We start from the raw sequence: 6,000 nt of genomic DNA, 5'->3' as shown, positions 1-6,000 counted from the left end.
TAGATTTTTAACTCTGTCGACGAATACAACAATGACTCCAGTTTATATTAGGAACTATTTTAATAATGCGGCCTCGAAGACCAGAATATATAGGTACCCGACATTGACTTTCCACCATCGGAACATAGACCACAACAATTGGACCAATTAATACTCATTTTTTTGAAATAACAATCAATAGCATTGAATATATCTTCACCAGTTGTGCGTTCAGACAATTAATTGACAAAGCAAAACATTTTCTTCGACTTTAATATTATTTAAATACCTTGCAATAACAAGTAAAACTGCGAAATTGGTAACATCGGTTCTTTCATCAACTTGAATAGCGAAAATGTTACTGTTTTTTATTCTATATATTACTGTCAACTCAATATCTTTAGACATATCCTGAATTTGACGAGAAATTGTATTATTTGAAAGAGGAATACTGTTTATCTTTTTTACGTTCTCTTCTCCAAACATACACTGAACGGTATCTTTTATACAAGGAGAAATCAAATTTTCAGCTATTGTACTATGATTCATACCACATTTTGCAATACGATAACTAGCTTCAATCGCGTTTTGGTTATCTTTATTAGCTGGCTTTATGTATGATGTCAAAATCCGACGTATCCTCATTATTTCTAGCTAAACGTTTAAAAAAATCACATTCTTTATTCTTATAATCGGTTTGTTTTGTTTCTAAATGTCTTAAGAGCAGAGAAGGTTTCATGCAGCTATTCGACAAAACTTCACCACACACATTACACTTAGTTTTAGGATAGTCAAAATCTCCTACATATGAAAATCCATATTTTACACATTCATCAGTATCAGGGTATTTTATCTTTTTACCTTTTTGAATAACTGAAAACTGTGCATTTTCTGTATGTTGTACCAAATCTTTAGCTAAGTCTTGAGGAGTACTTGTTAAATGAATATTTTCTCCGACTTGGTCTAGTTTTTTTTATTGCACCAGTTTTTAACCATTGATCCATATTTATCACAATGTACTTATTTAAATTAAATTACAGAATATTAAACAACCACCGACAACAATTTGAAGACAATGGAAATATGTGAATATCAATGATAATATGTGTTTCTAACGTGCGTGAAATTGGCCCCCCATGTAATCGAATATACACGGAACATATGCAAAAAACGTTATAATACGTTATATTCTATTTTGAAACAAATATTTTATTTTTCATTTAGGACGCATTTTGCATAAGGCATCATGGTTAATCAATTTTTCGAAAAACATTGCATATAATTATCATAATTCATAATACCTTATATTATCATAGATATACAATATACATATACCAGGTTTGAGGATAAATCGTTATCGTTACGTGATTTTATAAAAATTTAAAACTCAAACGCTCAAAACATTTTTTCTATAATGACGCTTCAATTTTCCTTTATAGCTACTTGAAGGAAGACTTATGGAAAATTAAATGTTGTATTTTTAATCTTTAGTTATAAACACAAAAATTTTTTATGATTTTTCAACTTTAAAATGACTTGCAAATTTTCGCGTTTTTGACAGATTTTGTAAAAATTTGAACTATAAACGCTTATAAAAAAAAAATTGTGCCTATGTATTCATATAATTTTTTAATCACTATAAGAATAAATTATGAGAAAATTTGTATTACATTTTCAAGTATTTTGATGAGGCCAATAAAATTTTATCGACATTTCAAATAAAAATTTTCAGAAAAATTGAAAATTTCAGTGGTCTATAAATAACTCAAAAAAAGTCAAACATTTTTTGAAAATTAAACTGTATATAGATAACAGTAACATAAACATTTGGTGAAAATTTCAAGTATTTACAGTGATTAGTTTTTAAATTACAACCATATAAAAAAATCGATTTGGCCGAAAACTGGTTTTGCGTAAAATTTCCCGTTTTTCTGTCACTTTTTTTGTTTTTCTCTCTCGAATTTTTTGAAAACTGTTGGAAAATGTTTACATTTGACCTCCATAATGCACCAATGTTATTCACTTTTACATCGGAAACCACCTCAAAAGTTTGAAATTTTGTGTTTGAAATACAGACACAAAAAAAAAAACACACACACACATCTTTGTAAAATCAATACATTCATCACTCTGTTCAGGGTCAAAGGTTCAGTCAAAAGACTTATTGCTATTTTTGTGTATGACCCCGAAAGGTAAACACAAATTATTAAAATTATATATTTATTTAAATTTAAAATATATGTACTAAAAAAAACTAATAATTACAGGTTTGATGTATGAAAAAATAAAACGAGACGATGATTTTTGAAAAAATAACTTGGAAACCAAAATGAAAACGTTTTATTTAGAAAATCTCTTACCAGTCTTAATCAAAGAAAATTTAATGCAATAAATCTTTTAATACTTTTTTTTTTTAATCTTCAAAATAATATTATATAGTATATACATCTACATTATTATTATATTATATAATTTTTTTATTATTAATTAAACCTATATATTATGTATTAATTATATCTGCAGTCATTACTTATTTCATATTTGTTTATTTTAAATTGTATCTATCGTAATTCATATTATTAGGCTGTCTACAGCATTTTTATTAATTTGATTGTATTTTTTAAATTTTAACTAGGTAATAGCTATTATTATAGCTATTATAATATCATAAAAACAGATGCCCGTATGAATGTGTAACATAAATATATAAACACATTTTAACAATAATAATTGTTTCTTTTGGTTATTATCAGGGCTTGAAACCGGTATTTGATACCGTTTTTGAATACCGTTTAAAACCGTTAAAAAACGAAATCGATATCAAAACCGAAATCAAAAACAAAAAAAATCAATAACGGTATTCAAAACCGAAATCGAAATCCTAATAACTAAATACCGATATTCAAAACCAAAAACGAAATTGAAAAAAAAAATACCGATATTCGAGAGCAAAAACGAAATCGGAAAAAATAAATACCGATATTTGAAAGCAAAAACGAAATCGGAAAAAATAAATACCGATATTTGAATCCAAAAACGAAAACGGAAAAAATAAATACCGTTATCCAAAACGGAAAACAATTTAAAATGAAAATATCACATTTAAACTTAAATAGCTAAGCTGTTATAATTACGGTCAACTGAGGAGTGTTGGGTCGTCCGAAGGAAATAAAGTATAAATATAGGAGTCGTGAGATGCGGGTAATTAGATTGCAAATTCACTCTAAAGTCTAGACTATAATAATATTTATATATAATACTCTATAAACAGTATTATATTCTATTCATTATAAGGAATAAGTAATAACCACGAATTAAGATATATATCTTAATTCGTGGTAATAACTAATAACTTATATGACGTAATAGTATGTAAATGTAAAATGTTGTAACGTATGCCTAATTAAATTGTATATATAACTATAACTGTTTAGGTATAACTTTGATGTAAGTACTTTGGTAATTTATTTTATAAATAAACAGGATGTAAAATAGGTTAGATCATATTTTATGGTGACAGGTGTATAATTTATACATTTTTAATAATATTATCTCGGAATTAAAAATAAATTGATTTGTAATTTTTCACGAATATTTTAGTCTGTAAGTTTTATCATAAATTCTATATCAATATAACTTGTACACATTTGTATAACATACTGCCCAATATTACTGAGCACAGTTGTTATTCTTACAACTTGTATTTCTTACAATAATAAATCTATTATAAAATCAATGGTAATATTATTAGTATATTACTATATTTGGTCTGGTCCAAACTCCAAGTTGTTAAGGTCCCCATGACACCACACACTGCAGCGGTGGCGGTGGCGGTTCTATTGTTTTCTTTACCGCCGGTGCCCGGTGGAATATAATGACGCCAATACGCCATGACATAATAATAATTTTCTATGTAAGAATTTCTAAGTATTCACCAAATGTGAAAAAAAAATTGTTTAGGTATAACAATATCAATGTAGTCACTAGTCAGTAAGCACCCGATAAACAGTGCAGCAACTAGGAATTTGGCCAAAGTGCAGGTAAAATTTTGGGGCCCTGGTAGACAATTAGATAGCGTAAAAAGAAAAAAAAAATGGCAAATATTGAATTCTTAACTTCGGCAAGTTGTTTTTCCCTAGTTCTACTTCATTTTGGCTTCACTTTCATATATTTTTTGTACCACGTTTTATAGCTGATAATAAATAAATTAATTTGAGTAACATAAAACTTATCAGCTATCACCAAGTGAATAATACTTAGATGGCTATACATCAGTGGTTTTCGAGAATAGTATTTACTCGTATCATAGTCTTATCACACCAGCACCTATTTTTCTTAAAAATTGTACTACACTGTAAATTGAGTCCAATCCCATGTACCAATGGAGTACCATTTATGGAAATTTGACCATTGTAATGAGAATATATACATTATATTCCCTGTATAATTTTTCAGTAGTTACTAGTAAAATATTTTATTTTACTTTTCAAATTGCTGTGTTTTTATGTAAGATGTAACTTATATTTTACTAGTAGTTAGTACACATCTCAGATTCATGTGCACACTTCAAATTTAGGACTGCACGCTTTGTGTCGCCATTATTTAAGGATGTTATTTGTGTCCAAATGGACACATAGTAAAGTCCAATGGACGCCCATTAGAGTAAGATTTTTCTGACTGTCCACTATAGAATTATAGTATTAACTATTAATATAATTTAATGTTGAAGTTTTAGTGGCCACCTCATTAAATGAAGAAGTCTCTTTGGGTGTGTGTTGCTCCCCCGCTAACCGCATTACCGCAAGGTGAAATAGTTTAATATTTTCAACCAGTGGGGACCACGGGAATCGAAAATGAACCCAAAATCGAAAAAAAAAATACCGGTATTCGAAAACAAAAACGAAATCGGAAAAAATAAATACCGTTATCCAAAACCGAAAACGAAATCGCAAAAAATAAATACCGGTATTCGAAAACAAAAACGAAATCGGAAAAAATAAATACCGTTATCCAAAACCGAAATCAAAATCGGAAAAAATATATACCGTTATCCAAAACCGAAATCGAAATCGGAAAAAATATATACCGTTATCCGAAACCGAAATCGAAATCGGAAAATTTTTTTTCGGTTTCAAGCCCTGGTTATTATCGTAGTTCCAGAAATTCGTATTTTGGATAATGGGCGGGTGGCAGTATGATAAAAGCGATAGCGGATTTCACACACTAATGTTCATTTACTACTCACATATAGACAAAGATAAATTTCATTTAAAAAACATAACCAAGTTCTTTCTTTACATAAAAAAAAATACGTACCATTCTTTACTGTAAATGATAACGTTCAATTAATTTCTAACTATGAAGATACATAATATTTTTCATAAATAGATTACAAGCATACTATGATTAATGTAATGACTCTATAGATATTTGGGGGTAAAGTATTTCGATTGTTGCAGATGGTTAGAAAACCTTTTACTGGTTAAAGTTATCATTTTTTATTTCATTAAATAGTATGGTGCAATTTAAATAAACAAATAAATAAATACTACTGTCTTAATAAAGTCACAACGATATCTGGATACGTACAATACCTAGCAATAATTATAAACAAGATCTTGAATAATATAACAACATTACTTTTATTAATACGAGATATGATGCTAATAATTTTAACTTTTAAAATTCAAAAGATACCTTATAAACTATGGATTTAAAATTGTTAGACATAACAAGAAAAATATATTTTCTTCAGAAAGACATACACATATTATTATAATATGCATTTATAACATTAGTTGTCAACCAATGTACCACTACGCACTGGTATGCCTCGATTATTTTCTAAGTGTGCCGCTAGCATTTGAATGTATTTTTTTTTTAATTAATTAAATTTGATAATAAAAAATAATAAAAAATAGACTTAACGCTGTTCATGGCATAGACATTTGCCATGAATATATTGTGAATACCACAGCCGTGTTAAAGAACAAAGTTTGGAAACTTTAAATTTATATTTTA

This window comes from Diuraphis noxia, unplaced genomic scaffold, assembly GCF_037042655.1.
Source record: "Diuraphis noxia isolate RWA-SAM2 unplaced genomic scaffold, SU_Dnox_SAM2 contig0003, whole genome shotgun sequence".
Lineage (NCBI taxonomy): Eukaryota > Metazoa > Arthropoda > Insecta > Hemiptera > Aphididae > Diuraphis > Diuraphis noxia.
Note: the sequence above shows the minus strand (reverse complement) of the source record.